At 40.2% G+C, this 17,153-nt stretch overlaps 1 long non-coding RNA gene across 1 annotated transcript in view; it reads right to left on the minus strand.

The window, feature by feature from the left end:
• LOC309634829 overlaps positions 1-17,153 on the minus strand; it is a 346,981-nt gene that overhangs the window by 188,004 nt on the left and 141,824 nt on the right. The window lies entirely within an intron of this gene.

Raw genomic sequence — 17,153 nt, forward strand, 5'->3', positions numbered from 1 at the left:
CTACAACCAAACCACAATATCAAATACATCAGTATTTTGGGACAACTCAAGAAAATACATTGTTTCAAAAGGCCCTGTGGGGCTTTTTCTTCTTGCCTCCAAATGGAACTGAAAACAGTACTTTGCTCACAGGAAGATATGGGCTTAAAAACATCTCAGCAACTTGATAGTAGCAGTCTCCGGAAAAATTCGTTAAACAAAAATCCCTGCCTTTTAAAAAGAGCATGTTCCCTTTATTCTATGAGCACAATACCAGACAATTCTCCTTCCTGTCACTGGGGGAGAACTGACAACACAACGGTGACTGATTCTTGTCCCAGCACCTGGAGTGACATTATCATTAAAAAACCTGTTGCCCGGTGGTAGCGCTGTGTGGAATCATTGTTATTAACATGAAAGAAATTTCATGCATGTTTAGGGCATCTGTCTGCTGTAAATTTGTCCTGAGAAAGGTCCTCACGAGTGAGGTTCGAGCCTTAGGGGTGCATCGCTCTGGTTTAACTCTAAGAGAACGACGTCTGCCTGTGCTGTCAAGAGCCCTGGATTCAAGTACAAGTTTTGCTGCTTACTATGATTCTGAGGTCGCTCCTGGCATGGACATTCTGTGGCTCTATATCCCTCCTCTATAAAGTCATGTCTGAAAGGGATCACAGCTACAGGTAAGGCTGCATTTACGCTTTGTCCTCATCGCCAATCGTAAATGGTGAGCTGATGTCAGAAAGCTGTCTTCTTGTGCCCCCAGCCCTGCGATCATGAAGATAGCACTATTAATGGGAGGACACCTGCTTTTCTTTTCCGGGCCTCTAGGCACTAGGCAGTGAAACCGTTCAAAACTTGGAAAGCTCTTGCCTGCATAATTTATGGCTAGAGCCATTTCTTTATTCACTCTCTTTCATAAGCACCAAATTCCGTTAGAAAATTTTGGGGAAAATCTGCCAATCCTGGGCTATTTTGGGGTTTCTTCATCATCTCTTGACCTTTGATATGACAAGCCAAATAACAAAATGAAAAATGGGCTCCCTAGTGCTGACCATGATTGCCACCAGAGCAAGGCAGCACGAGGAAGGGGAAACAAAAATCCACGCCATTCGGTACAAAAGATTCCCAGCTAGCCCCAAAGGAGAAACTTGAGAATTTGGATATCAAGTCCCAATAAAGTAAAGTAAGTTATTTTAAGTATGACAAATTATGCTTCTAATTTGCACCTATCTTTGTGGGATAGAAATGGAAGCTTAAGGAATTGTATGCCATTTTCTGTGGCCGTCTATATCAGGCACATCTCAAAGGGTAATTTTGATGTCCTTGACTTCTATGAGAGTGTGGCTATAGAGTCTATAAAATCCACCTGGTATTATTAATATCCTTAAGCTATTCCGCGAAGCTAACATTTAAAAATTTCGCTTACCAGTGATCAAGATGTTCTTGTATCGAGTTGTAATTTTGTATGAACATCAAGGTATTTCAGTATTGTTGACGGTTTTCCATTCTTGCTATATATAAAATGTCTAAATTTGAAAGTGAAAGCAAAGTAATGAGGAAATTTGCGAAGCACAGAAATACATTCCACTTGTTCCCTTCCTGAATTTTTTCTTGCAGGTAAGGAAGAAGGTGCAATGTGCAAGTTAATCTATTTAAATGAAACCGTAGCTTTTTAAGCTTTGAGGATAAATATTTTTCAGACATTTACATGCATAAACAATTGCCCTATGAAAGCTAAACTTAGTCATACAATCTACCTAAATCTTGAGAACATGCGCATACATTAAACCCGCTCAAAATTAATAAAACTCTCTAAATTATGCATGGCGCAGAGGGTGAAAAAAGTTGATAACAGGAACTGCTGTCTGCTTGGTGCTATGAACTTGGTAATGCACTGAGAGCAGCCCTATGGCTATGCACTAGAGAAGATCATAATAAGGTATAATTGTTGCTTGCTCATTTGCTTGAACTCCAAAACTATATCAAATAACACTTAATTATACACATAGAATACCATTACAGCAAAGAACTTGTGCTTGAATAGCTCAGTGTAAGTGAGGACATTTAATATTATTTGGCTCCAATAGGTGCAAAAAAAGATACAAAGTAACAGCTGCTAATTAATCTGGAGTTCTAGGTTTGCAACCTCAAAAGAAAATCTAAAGAATATTTCCTGGAGTTTGAATATGTAAAGTTTTAACAGCTCCATCTGGTGCATGCCCTCTGATTACCCAGAATGTTGGCTGGCAGCTTGAGGGACGCATTTGATAGTGGGCCAAGTTTAAAGGTCTGCTGGAGGTAAAACAATGCCCACCCTTTAACAAGAGTGCCATTGTTCCTTAACAATGAAGCTCTCTGGCTTATTTGAATGTCAACAATTCAGAAAAGTTGATGTTTGGAGCCATCAAATAAAATGTTTTTGTGAAACAGTTTATTATTTCAGTGGTAATTATTTGAATCATTCATGGTAAAGGATGTTTGCTAATGAGAGCTTGGCTGCTGGAAATTCCAGAGAGACTGAATGCTCTTTGTGCTGACAAAAAGACCCAAATCACTGGAGAGCAACTGACTGGACAAATCATTCATCTATGCAAATGCCAGCCGAAATGGTCAGATGCATTTATTACCCTCCTCATTATAGTAAACAAGGCAGGAATCGTGACTGGCAGTTATCAACTTGCCCTGAAGTATGATTTGTTCTCTTACCACTATTTAAATGAGAGGAAAAAAGGCATGCCACCAGGGACTTTGTTGGTTTATAAAAGAGTAAATGTCACATAGCCCAGTGCTTAAAGACTTTTGATTGACAAATGTTTTATTTGACATATCAAACAATGATGGTTTTCATATCAAATAGTCCATATTTGTTAGCAAAAATCTTAACCCCTTGAAGTTTGGCCAATGCTTTTAGCTCACTTCTGCCAAAGCTTAGAAACTAGAACACAGATGGCAAGTTACATTAAAGGCAATACCAAATATCTCTACACATAATGTGCAAAGACCTAAAAATACTCTGCATTGGGTGACAGAAATGACACAGTGTTTTATCACAACACATATAGTGTAAAATGTTCTTCTGAACTGATAATGCAAATTAAAGTGATGTTGACCTACTTGCACTTACTAAGTATTCTTCTGCTGTTTAGTGCAAGATAAGCTAAACATTAAAGAATTTATACAGCATATGTCACAGTGAAATCTAAATTGTCTGGTGTAACTCTTCTTAAATGTCACAACAATGTCACAACACACTCAGGGTTTCAGGGCTTACAGTTAAAGCCACAGTACCCTCATATAACCTCTCGTTCTCATGTGCTCAAAACTTTTCCTTTCTTGTTTCCTGGGACTTAAGTCTTGTGTACATTTCTGCCCAGTGGATATTTATAAGTATACCTCAAAATACAGAAGCCTGCCAGGCGGACATGTGAGTTTATGGTATTTGTAATCAAGGTTGTGACTTGAGAAACACCGCAAGACAACCTCCTTTGGAGACTTTTAGGATGACGTGTTCCCCCAAGTGCTTTCCTTCCTTTGTTGCTATGTTTTAGGCTGTCACCACTGCTGGTGGTTAGTGCCTCTTCTTTCTTAGAACCAAGACGGAACTGTTCATCTTGAAAAGCTAGAGACTTCCCTGGTAGCCCAGTGGTTAAAAATCCTCCTGCCAATGCAGGGGACACGGGTTCGAGCCCTGGTCTGGGAAGATCCCACATGCCGCGGAGCAACTAAGCCTGTGCACCACAACTACTGAGCCTGTGCTCTAGAGCCCGTGAGCCACAACTACTGAGCCCATGCACCACAACTACTGATCCTGTGCGCCTCAGGCCCATGCTCCACAAGAAGAGGAGCCACCACAAGGAGAAGCCCGCACACCGCAACAAAGAGTAGCCCACGCTCGATGCAACTAGAAAAAGCCCACACACAGAAATGGAGACCCAATGCAACCAAAAATAAATAAATAAAATAAACAAAGAAAGAAAGAAAAGCCAGAAAGTAACTACAATCACTAGAAGAGGTTCTAAACACACCCCAAGCAGTGGTATGTTTTCCTTGCACAGAATACAACACTAAATTATCATTATAGACTAAACTACTGGTTAGTTGTTTTCATTCCATGGTGTTTCAGTCAGGTAAGCTGACATATTTTTAGGCCTGTATATTATTATTACCTTAAACATAAAAATAAATTCCATCATTTTCATTGATATAATTTGAGCATCCTAATGAGTGTTTTATCTAAAGAAATAGTAGTATTCCTCCTTTAAATATATGATTGTAAAGTCATTCATGTCATCTTGGATCTAAACTTTCTCTACAGAGGCATTTCCACTTTTGTAAGTTGCAATCACAAAAGAAAACATGATTATTAGGGGAGGACACTTATTCCCCAAAGCTGCTGTTTCCTTCTATGTCGACGGCCATCCATTGGGAAACTCTTGACCTATATCTTCCCCATCACTCAGGGGCCTCTCTGGCTGATGCACTCGGGAAAAAACTGAGCCTCTTTCTCTGCCTGTCACTTTGGGGTGCGTCTTCCTGGCTGCCTGGAGAGTCCACGAGCTCTGATGTGCCCCTGGAGTGGGCAGGTTGGATCTCCAATCCCTCCTGAGACTGAGTGAGTAAATCTGCCTAATAATTCACGCGGCAGCATGAGGAAGCCCACTGCTGAATTCACACATGAATGTCATAAACTTCAGTAGTTTTATCAGAAGTTTGATCACCTTCCCCTGACTCCTTTATTTCTCAGTCAGTTTGGAACTTGGGTGAGCCAGGGAAATATATTAATATTAATATGCAGTAAAAGTCATTTCATTTATAAGATTTGGGGAACACATTTCTTCTGAAAGAAATGGTACAAGTGCATTGGGAAAGCCTGGGACTCAGCTGGCTCTGGTAAGTTGAGAGATGCTGGAGTTGAACAAAGAAAGGACAGGACCACGAGAGGCAAGAGCACACAGGAAGCTTTATTGAGGGGTGTTCGGACAGGTTGGCGGGACAGGGGAGCCCCTCTCAGCAGGACACCTTGCAGAGGCAACAGCACGCTGAGACCACCACCGAAAAGGGGACTAGGGCTGAAGGGGAAATTGGAGTGGGGAGCTTTGTGTCTAGCGATGTTGCTAAGCTGGAGGTAGGGAGTTTCTGGGTCCGAGAGCACTGAAGGGCAGAAGTGGTTTGACGTCTTTTATAGCCACGGGCTTTGTCTTATCCATGGTTAGCAGATACTGGGTGCAGTTTCAGGGAGTGTGTAAAGTAGGTAGGCTCCAAAGGGCTAAAAATACGTTTATTTGGACTCTATTTAAAGCAACTGGATGTGTGAGAATTTGAGTTTGGCTCCGGCTGGCTTTGGGCTGACGGTCTGAGTCTGCTGTGAAGTCAGTAACTCTGGGGCCATTTTAGGTGAATGCGCAGGGACTGTCTCTGGTTCATTTACAGAACTCTCGCTCAGTCAATTTTTGTTTCTTTTAGAGGTAAAAAATATCTCTTTAGGACTAATGCACTAGGCTTTGTTCTCTAAGGCACCAAAATGTCTCTGGGGGTAGGAGTTTTGGGCTCAGGTAGGAGTACATATAAAAGGCCCAAAGTGAAGGCACTTTTCTGATCAAATGAAGACTTGTAGTCCTGAAATCACATTAAGTACATGGCTGTGATTTCATTTCTTGTAGGGAAGCTTTCTGGATGGAAAGCTTCCTGAGGACAGGGAAGCCTTAGGGACATTTAGACAGATATTCCCTTTCAGAGCTATGACTTTTGCTTGGCTTCAATTAATGACTGCAGTTGTTCTTTGACACTGAGATTACGTGTGTGAATTTGTCTAATCAAACCTGGGTTAGTCAAATCCTGCCTTTTGATTTGGGGCTATAGTTGCTGCTTGCAAGAAATAATCATAATCTTTGCCACAGGGCTTTCACCAAAGAAATGGTTCCATCTTGCATGGCAATTGCTGTTGATTGCTTGATGATATGTGTTATATGATGTTGCCATTCTGCTTTGCTCCCCCAATACATCCCTCTTTTTCCAGCTACAAGCTTTTTGACTCTGCCTTTTGAAATTCTGACTTCTGAAATGTTAGCATGGTCATCTCTAGATGATAAGGTTATGGACAGTGGGATTATTTGCTTCTTTAGCCTTGTTTATGTTGTCTTTATGCTTTGGCATGTTTGTTTTATAATTAGGAAAAGACTATAAAGTTATAAATAGAAAATACTCAGATTTGAACGATCTCATCAGTTGCTTTCTGGTTTCCCTCTCTTTACTGCTGGACTATATTTCGTCTCTGTTGATTTTATTTTCAAACTTGTGACCCTTCTTGTGGGTGCAAGATGGCTGCCAATTGTCCTTGGGCTACAGGATTTCTGGCCCATGCCCACCTGGAAAGTGTGAGAGTATTTGTTCCAGTATTCTCCTTTAAACTCCTGACATTTATTTTGATTGGACCAGTTTAGATCATAAGCCCATCTTTGAACCAATCACAGTGGTCATGAAATTTGACATTTTGATTGGCTTACACCAGGGTCTACCCCATAGGAGCCTCCTCTAACCCCTGACAGTGAGAGCTGAGTGCGGAGAAGGGGTGCATCACTAATCAAAAATCATCCAGGCAGGGAAACAACAAATGTCCACTCTGTCTTTCTGGCCACCTTCATGGGAAGTGACCAAAAGAAAGTTACTAGAGTCACAATGTTGACAGTTTTATGACTCTCTCAGCATGTATCTGAATTACCTTTGCTTTGCTGGCTACAAAGATTTTTTTTGTCATGGAGAGTTTTGAAAGTGCTTTCATTCTCCATAAATTTCATATTGTTTAGTGTATAGCACCTTGAGTTCCAGTTATAGTTTTTTAATTTCCTCTTAGCCTTTGAAGTATATGAACACATATGTAATCAGCCTAACTTTTTTTGGAGGGCTAATTAACAATGATAACCATGGTAATTAACAATGGCAATAAACTCTATAGAATCCAACAATGACTTTTCCACCCTACATATATTGCCTAATAAATCATGATAGAAATTTTAGGTCACATTTGAAATATTTAGCTAAAAGTTTTGTCAAGAGAAGGAAACACTCAAATTACTAATATACTGAATTTAGTGAGATTAATGCTTAGAAAAATTGGTATATGTACTCTAGATGATTCTGGAACTAAATTTTAAAATAGTGATTTATTAAAACACATATAGAGTTCTTTAAATCATAGAGACCTGCTAAATCAACTGTTGATAGATATACAGTGAGAGACTGAATATCCAAGAAGACAATGGCCAGGTCATAAATGAAAATAAAACTCTGACCCACAGTCTGCAGCAACCAGACCAGGAAACCAATCCATTACCTGCAGTAACTAGTCCAGAGAGCCAACCTGCTGTAAGTCAGACTTGTAGTCAGACCTCTATCTCCAGCAACCAACCCAGAAAGCCAAACGCTAACCTCTGTAACAAAACGGCCAGGACTTGATTAATAAGACAGCTTCCCTAATTGTTGTCCCTGCTCCCAACTGAGGACCAACCAGAGAAAGCCAAATATATACTCTTAATCAATCACACAGGATGTCCCACTTCTAGATAGCCTGTCTTGGGGCTTCCCTGGTGGCGCAGTGGTTGAGAGTCTGCCTGCCAATGCAGGGGACGCGGGCTCGAGCCCTGGTCTGGGAAGATCCCACATGACACGGAGCAAGTGGGCCCGTGAGCCACAACTGCTGAGCCTGCGCGTCTGGAGCCTGTGCTCCGCAACAAGAGAGGCCGCGATGGTGAGAGACCCGCGCATCGCGATGAAGAGTGGCCCCCGCTTGCCACAACTAGAGAAAGCCCTTGCACAGAAACGAAGACCCAACACAACTAAAATAAATAAATAAATAGATAGCCTGTCTACAGCTTCCCGTGCTAACAGCCTTCAGTCAAGGCATACCTGAAGATCCCTTTTTTCTACTGTAAAGCTTTCCCACTCCTCTGCCTGCCTTTGAGTCTCTGCCAAAATGTGAATGATGGCAGCTGACTCCCTTGCTATATAGCAAGCTCTGAATAATTATCCTCTGTTTGTTCTCATTTGAATGGTCTTAGATTTTTCCACAACGGTTATTTGAGAAGTCAAGTAATTATCTAATGCACGTATCCTAATAGTCTTTCCTATGCATGCCAGGAAAACTGTAATTCTGTCCACTTAAATAACATTTTTCAGTTGCATAGTATCAGTGATTTAAAAAATATTAATTAATTCTACCAGGGTCCTCATCTTTGTATCTCTATTTTACAAATGGAGTGACCTAAAACCACTAAATTGAGTAACCTATAATAAATAAAAGGCCGAGTTAGAATTTGAACTTGACATTTTCGTTTCACAACTGATCTTTAAACAAACATATAATAGGGATTGTAAGAGAAAAATATAGCTAGAACTAGATTTTATTTTTTTTTAAATCAAAGTCTGAGGAGAGATAAGATTGAAGTTTATAAAACAAAGAGAAGTATGTTTACCATGGGCATCCTCTGATATTTGAAAGGCAACATAAGGCAAATGAAAGAAATTGCTATTTTATTTGGCTGGTATAAAACATATTTCTCAGTTGCTGTGTTCTTTGGACTGATAAAGGATAATAGGTAAGTGGAAGAACTGTGTACTTAAATGAAAATCAAAGGCCCACTTCTTGTCCCAGGACTGATCTTCTCTACCTGAGTAACCGCGGTCAAGAAACTTCACCTCTCTGGACCTCAATTTCCTCATCTTCTAAAACGAGGTTTCTAACCTCCATCTGCTAGACTATTGTAGGAATTAAATGAGATAACGTGTGGCATCTGATACATATTTGTTCCTCTTTTCCTCTCTGTTCTGAGTGCTGTCACTCTGAGAATTATACCTGTCCATTGATCATATAATATCATCTTTATTGATTTGCCAGTCATTTTCTCTCCAGATTGTACTCCTCCAGGATAGAGATGGAGTGTTACTCATCTCTGTACGACCAGAGCCTGATATGATATAAACACTCTGCTAGTCAAGGCTAGTCAAATATAGATGAAGTATGTATGACATGTGGTCTGGGACTTCAGGAAGCACATACCCTATAAAAAAAAAGTAACATGAATGATGGAATAAAGGAATGACACAGACAGCAAACACTTAAGGGATAAAATGTGTGGCACTGAGTAAGTGAAAAAAAAAAAGGATAAGTGAAGTTAGGGAAAGCATCATCGAGAATGAATGAGCCATGAGGTAGACCTTAACAAAGAAGAGAATTATTATGGCCAAATTTTTTAAAAAATTGCAGTATAGTTGCCATACAATGTTATATGTTACAGGTGTATAATACAGTGATTGACAATTTTTTAAAGGTTATACTCCATTTATAGTTATTATAAAATATTGGCTATATTCCCATGTTGTACAATATGTCCTTGTAGCTTATTTTATACCTCATATTATAGTTTGTACCTCTTAGTCCCCTACCCTTATCTTGCCCCTCCCTCCTTCCCTCTCTCCACTGGTAACCACTAGTTTGTTCTCTATATCTGTGAGTCTGCTTATTTTTTGTTATCTTCACTAGTTTGTTGTATTTTTTAGATTCCACATACAAGTGATATCATACAGTATTTGTCTTTGTCTGACTTATTTCACTTAGCATAATATCCTCCAAGTCCATCCATGTTGCTGTGCAAAGAAGAGGATTTTATTACTAAGCGAAAGCTACAAAATATAGTGCAAGAGGAATTCATACAGGCATAGAGGTAGAAATAGACAAAATGTCTTGGAGAAATGGTGAAAATGGGAGATTAACAAGCAGAAAATCTATTTGGGGCTGAAAAAAGATTGCATAGTTATGTTCAGATCAAATGAGACCTTGAGTTTTTCAACAGGTGTTTGTGAGTACCTATCCATGCCTATGCTTGCAACAGCTTACTTCCTCTGCTAATCCCCTTACACCCCAGTCCTTGCTGTTTCTTGAACATTCTAGGCACTATCCTGCCTTAGGCTCTTTGCTTTTGCTGTTTCCTTTACCTGAAATGCTCTTTCCCCAGATATCTTTTTGGCTATCTCCCTCACATCCTTCAGGTTTATGCTTCTGTCTCACCTCCTCCTTGAGGCCCACCTTGATCTCCATATTTAATACAGCAACTGCTCCACCCTACCCCCCTTTCCTAAATCCTCCCCATTCTGCTCTACATTTTCTTGTTCTCAAAGCACTAATCACCTCCTCACATACCATAGATTTATTTATTTATTATGCTTATTGTTTTATATCCTTACTCAAGTGTAAGCTTTATGAGTGAAAGGTCTTTGTTTGGTTTACAGATGTATCTCAAATATCTGGCACACAGTACACCCCCAATAAGGAATCATTTACTGAATAAATGAGGAAGTGGAAAATATCCAATTTTACTAAAATGAAAACAAGGCTGAGGATTCAAATTTAAGTAAATCCTCTGCCAGCCGGTGTTAGGATTATTGATGTTTTAGTTTAGTATTCTGACCACTTTGGTAATACATACTCAAACCTAAACAGAATCTGGACCTGTATTTACTCTCCTGAAAGTCACTTGAATTTATAGGGGTTAGAGGGAAAAAGAGAAAGTAATGGATGGAGAGCCACAGACTTCATACTGACGTTAGCTGAAGCCAAAGAGACAAATGCAGAACAGAAAACTTTCGATCAATGAACTTTGTTTCAAATGTGTATTAAGAAAGCCTGAAGTCTTAATTCCTTTCCTCAGAAATGTAGAAAGGTCAGGAACCTTTGTGACAGAATTCTTTGATCTCCCAGCTGAAGTTTCCAAATGTTTTTCAGATATTTAAATGTTGATAAAATGTCAAACATCTTGAACTGCAAGTTACAATCAGGCTTTAAAACTTGGTTGAACAGTTACACTAACTAAATCACCATTCATAAGGGAGCAAGAGTACCGAAGAAACAAAAGCTATTGCACTTAAACATTATCAGCACAAGTGGTAATTTGGAAATCAGCTCAGTTCTGGATAAGAAAACTTATTTTCCCAGTGATAATGGTTGTAAGCATAATGAGACTTTTGTGCCAAATGGAAAAAATAATTTAGCCATACAATAGAAATTCAAATTGAAGTTTCTTATTAGAATTAATAATATTATTTATCCATGGCATTCCTGTCATATGACATTGGTACCTTAGCCAGGAATTAAAATTGGAAGACAGGAATCATCTTTATTTTTTTCCCCATCATACGTTGTATTCTATTAACCAATCATCAGAGTTTATAAATTTTTCTTTTGTTTGTTATTTTATTTTATTTTATTTTAAAAAAATTTTATTTATTTATTTTTGGCTGCTTTGGGTCTTCGTTGCTGTGCATGGGCTCTCTCTGATTGCATTGAGCCGGGGCTACTCTTTGTTGTGGTGAGCGGGCTTCTCATTGCAGTGGCTTCTCTTGTTGCGGAGCATGGGCTCTAGGCGCATGGGCTTCAGTAGTTGTGGCTCGCAGGCTCTAGAGTGCAGGCTCAGTAGTTGTGGTGCACAGGGTTAGCTGCTCCACGGCATGTGGGATCTTCCCGGACCAGGGATCAAACCTGTGTCCTGCATTGGCAGGCGGATTCCCAACCACTACACCACCAGGGAGATCATAAAGTATTTGTCTTTCTCTGTCTGACTTATTTCACTTAGCATAATGCCCTCAAGTTCCATTCATGTTGTTGCAAATGGCAAGATTTCATTCTTCTTTATGGCTGAATTATATATATATATACACACACATATATGTATATATTATAATCTTTACATACAATAACGATTATATAATACATATATATATAATCACATTTGCTCTATCCATTCATCCATAAATCATGGACACTTAGGTTGCTTCCATGTCTTGGCTAATGTAAATAATGTTGCAATAAACATGGGGGTGCACATATTTTTTCAAGTTAGTGTTTTTTTCTTCAGATAGATACCCAGAAGTGGAGTTGGTGGATGATATGGTAGTTCTAGTTTTAATTTTTGAAGAATCTCCATACTGTTTTCCATAGCGGCTGTACCAATTTACATTCCCACCTACAGAGCACAAGTGTTCTCTTTATCTTCTCTCCAACACTTGTTCTTTGTAGACTTTTTGATAATATTCAGACAGGTGTGAGGTAATATCTCATTGTCCTTTTGATTTGCATTTCCTGATGATTAGTGGTGTTGGGCCCCTTTTCTTATACCTGTTGGCCACCTGTATGTCTCCTTTGGAAAAATGTCTATTCACATCTTCTGCCCACTTTTTTTTTTTTTAAACTTCTATTTTTTTTTTTTAATAATTCTTTATTTTATTTATATATATTTTTGGCTGTGTTGGGTCTTCGTTTCTGTGCGAGGGCTTTCTCCAGTTGTGGCAAGCGGGGGCCACTCTTCATCGCAGTGCGCGGGCCTCTCACTATCGCGGCCTCTCTTGTTGCGGAGCACAGGCTCCAGACGCGCAGGCTCAGTAGTTGTGGCTCACGGGCCTAGTTGCTCCGTGGCATGTGGGATCTTCCCAGACCAGGGCTCGAACCCGTGTCCCCTGCATTGGCAGGCAGATTCTCAACCACTGCACCACCAGGGAAGCCCCTGCCTACTTTATAATTGTATTGTTTGGTTCTTTTGCTGTTAAGTTGTATGAGTACTTTATATATTTTGGATATTAACCCCTATCAGATATATGATTTGCAAATATTTTCTCCCATTGGGTAGGTTGCTTTTTTATTTTGTTGATGGTTTCCTTCGCTGTGCGGACGCTTTTTAGTTTGATGTAGTCTCATTTGTTTATTTCTGGTAAAAATATCAGAAATCTTGATAGCTCTTTCATTGCAAAGACTGATGCCAAGGAGCTTACAGCCTGTTTTCTTCTAGGAGTTTTATGGTTTCAAGTTAGTGATTTTTCTTTCCTTTCCTATTATCACTGCCACACCCTAATTGGGGTCTCTCTGGCTTTTGTTTCTCACTTAACCAGGACCTGTGACTTACTGCTTTCAGAATGATCTTCCTAAAATTCCTCTTCCAACACTCAACTTAATAAAGATGTGTTAACCCCTCCTAAGTGCAGTCCCTCATGCTAGGTGTTACTCCTTCCTCTGTATTTCCTACTAGAGACCCTGGGCTAAAGGATTCTCCATTCTTCTCTCATCCAACCCAGAATATGGGCATCATGTCAGCTTCTTTACAGCACATGTCAGTTTTCTCTGAATATCTCTTATCCAAAGTCCTCTCCACTCCCACGGATACTATCTTAATCCATCCAGTTTTGCCTTAATTAATGCACTAATCTCCTAAATTGGCATCCATTCTTGTTTCCCTCTATCCACATTGCGTGCAGAGCAATATTTTAAAAATATAAATTTTAGTCTGCCATGGCCCATGTAAATTCCTTCAATGGCTTCCCATTACCTCCAGGATAAATCCAGCTTTCTTAACATGCATGCATTATTTTTCTTGGTCTGGCCTTGTCTAACCGGAAACGTTGAGAGTGGGTCCTTAGGTGTCATTATGAAGGACATCATTCTCACCTCCTCTTTGTGTCCCAGACCCAAACATTCTGGCTAAGAGAGAGATGGAGCATTGCCAGTCCAGAGCACATGCTTCCTTCTGTAAGGTCACACCCCAGCCTCGCAGAGAACTGTCATTTTTCTAAAGTAGTCTAGTTAAAGGTTACTATTTTGCTGAATTCCAAAAAAGGAACTGAGAGCAGGTTCTTTTCCTCTAACCAAATGGATTCTTTAAGAACTGCAACTCACCAATGCCAGAACAAACCCAGGCAAGCTTCAATGCTTCCTTCCAGCCTCCCTCGGACCACATGGGTAGGGAGGGATTTCCAGCCCGGAGAACAGTAGAGAGCTTTATTTCTTGTCTCTCTAGGTAGGGTACAGTGCTAGCTAGAGGTAAAGGAGAGAATTGGGTGTTGGAGTAGTATCACCCCAGGAATGATGAAAACACCTCTGAGGAGAGAAGGATCTGCGTTTCAGCCAGTGGGGGTTTCCTGTTACTTCATGCTGCCTGGAAGAAAATCATAGGGTAAGCCCCTCTTCTCATGCTAATTGGGTGTAGAACAGGTTCTTTTTAGGAGCAGCTGGGCTCTCACGACCTGGGCTGTGGGGGGCAGGAAAGTGTTAACTCAGCAGGCCTTTGTTGCTCAAATTCAGTCCTTTCGAAACAAAGGTGTGGCTTCAGGGCTGGCCCTTGACTAACTCCTGGGAGATAGCCTCTGAACCTTGGAGTATTCTGCCAGTTAAGAGTGTTTTGTGTGCCTGAGGTCTTGGGCCAGGCTACACCTGTTTGACCGGATAGACTTACCCTAAAAATATGGTTTATGTGTGGAGCAACAGGAACTCTCATTCACCACTGGTGGTACAGCCCATTGAGAAGTTAGTTTGGTGGTTTCTTACAAAACTAACCACACTCTTACCATGCGATCTAGTATGGTATTACCCAAATGAGTTGAAAAATTAATGTCCGTACAAAAACTTGCTGACGAATGTTTATTACTGCTAAATTAATAATTTCCAAAACTTGGAAGTAATCCAGATGTCTTTGAGTAGGTGAATGGATAAATATATGCGGTATATCCAGGCAATGGAATATTATTCAGTGCTAAAAAGAACTGAGCTATCAAGCCATGAAAAGACATGGAGGAACCTTAAATGCATATTACTATGTGAAAAAAGCTGAGCTGATAGGCCATACACTGTATGATTCCAACCTTATGATGTCTGGAAAAGGCAAAACTATGGAGACAGTATAATGATCAGGGGTTTCCAGGAGTTAGTGGGGAGGGAAGGATGAATAGGCTGAGTACAGAAAATATTTAGGGCAGTAAAACTACTCTGGTGGATACATGTTATTGCAAGTTTATCCCAACCCACAGAAGGTGCAACACCAAGAATAAACCCTAATATAAACTATGGTTTGTCAATGTAGGTTAATCAATTGTAGCAAATGTACCTACTCTGGTGGGTAATATTGATAATGGGGAGGCTATGCATGTGTAGGGGCAGGAAGTATATGGGGAATCTCTATACCTCCTGCTCGATATTGCTGTGAGCCTAAAACTGCTCTAAGAAGTAAAATATATTTTAAAAAACCAAATAAAACGTGACTTACAGTGAACGTCTGCTTTTGCTCTGGGCGTATGGGCAGAGTCTGAGTAGTTGAGAGCATTCATACAGCCCTGCATGCCTGCATGACCGGCGTCCAGTATAAACCCTGGACACCAAGACTCAGTTGAGTTGCTTTTTTTGGGGAACATTTTGTATGTGTTGTCAAATATCTTTGCTGGGAGAATTAAGTGTGTCCCTGTGCAATTCCACTGGGATGACACATTTGGAAGCTTGTGCCTGGTGTTTCCTGTACTTCACCCTAGGTACCTTTACCCTTTTCTTATCTTCCTCTGTATCTTTTCCCTGTAATAAATCATAACCGTGAGTATAACAGCTTTCTTGAGTCCTGTGAGTCCTTTCAGCAAATCATTCAGCCTGACAGTGGTCTTGGAACTCTTGACATAGCTGCCTATGCATACAAACTACCAAAGTGTATTTTTAAAAAGTAATCATGTACTTAGTTCAAACATCATCTTTTTACTTAAATTTAAATTTATTGCATTGTAAACAATTTTCATCATCTTTTATTAGTTTGATGCTTGGTTCATGGGCTCCACTCTAAGGCTGCCTTTGCTTCATATACAATCTCTTCCCCAGTCAGCAGTGGCTATTGTGGCAGTTTGTTTTCACTTGAAGCTGGAGGCACACCTCACCCCAGCTTTTAAAGGGAGAGAAAAGCAAAGCAAAACAAAGCAGTTCAGGAGACTCTTCTTAGAAAGGAGCAGCTTACACTGCAGACCCTTAGGTCTTCATGGGCTTGTGTAGTACCTCCCTCTTTCTTCATCCTACAAGTTATATGATGAACTCAGCTATAAGTAAATATCCCAAACTAGGGCACATCCCCAGTGTGGTTCCAGGTGTGACGAAGGTAACAATTTCTATCCTGCCCCAGTTTGGATGCTCTTTTTATATTGAGCTGGATCATTGACTTTTTTTTCTCTGTCCCCCACTGATCAGGTCTTCAGTCATCTATATTAAATGATCACCTCTCTACACCAGATCTGTGATGTCAATTCCAGAGAATGAACAGCCTTTGCATTAGCAGTTGCTTCATCAGTTGTATTTCTTCCTGACAACATGCCATTGAAATGCCTGCTATGGCTGCCTGCTTTTCTAGGAGTGAGGATTTTATACCTGTGCAGTGCTCTCTGCTCCCTGCCTTGTCTCCCTGTGGTCTGTCTATACCTACTCTGCTCCAGGGCAGTGCCATGGGAAGCACTTTGCATCTCATGCTCCATTTCTGGGAGGAGGGAGTAGACAGAACTGGACTGAAACAGGCTCTTCTACTGCACAGAATGTATGGAGTTTATGATACCTTGTGGCATCTCAGGGGTTTATTGGTTAACCGTTTCATACCCATTTTAAGAGTAGGTGATGATTATGCCAAACATGGACTGTCTGCATTTTCCTAGTTCAAGTTTATCAAAATAAATTAAATACCTTTTTTTTTATTACAGGATGATAATATGGTTTTCCTCTTTTGATTTATTAATACATTTTCTACTATTGAACTATCCTTGCATTTTTTGAAATTAACTTTGCTAGGTCATTCTTTTTTTAAAAAAAAAACATTTCTTTTTTATTTATTTATTTTTTGGCTGTGTTGGATCTTCGTTGCTACACGTGGGCTTTCTCCAGTTGCGACGAGCGGTGGCTTCTCTTGTTGCAGAGCACGAGCTCTAGGCGCGCGGGCTTCAGCAGTTGTGGCTCACGGGCTCTACAGTGCAGTCTCAGTAGTTGTGGAGCACAGGCTTAGTTACTCAGCGGCACGTGGGATCTTCCCGGACCAGGGCTCGAACCCATGTCCCCTGCATTGGCAGGCGGACGCTTAACCATTGCGCCACCAGGGAAGCCCCTAGGTCATTCTTTAACGTTTAAAAATATTCAAACTAAATGGGCTCATCTTTTACTTAGGAGTTTTGTGTCAGTTCTTTTAAGGGCAGTTGGTTTGAAGTTTGTATTCTCCTTGTTAGAATGGATGCTAACTTCATGTAAGGGAGAGAAACAGTTTCTTTCTATATCTATGTTCTGGACCAGTTTATATAACATAGAAGAAATTTGTTCCTGGAAAGTTTGAAATAATTCATCTGTAAAACCATCTGCG

Source organism: Balaenoptera borealis (genome assembly GCF_965194805.1).
Source record: "Balaenoptera borealis genome assembly, chromosome: 9".
In the NCBI taxonomy this organism is placed as follows: Eukaryota; Metazoa; Chordata; class Mammalia; order Artiodactyla; family Balaenopteridae; genus Balaenoptera; species Balaenoptera borealis.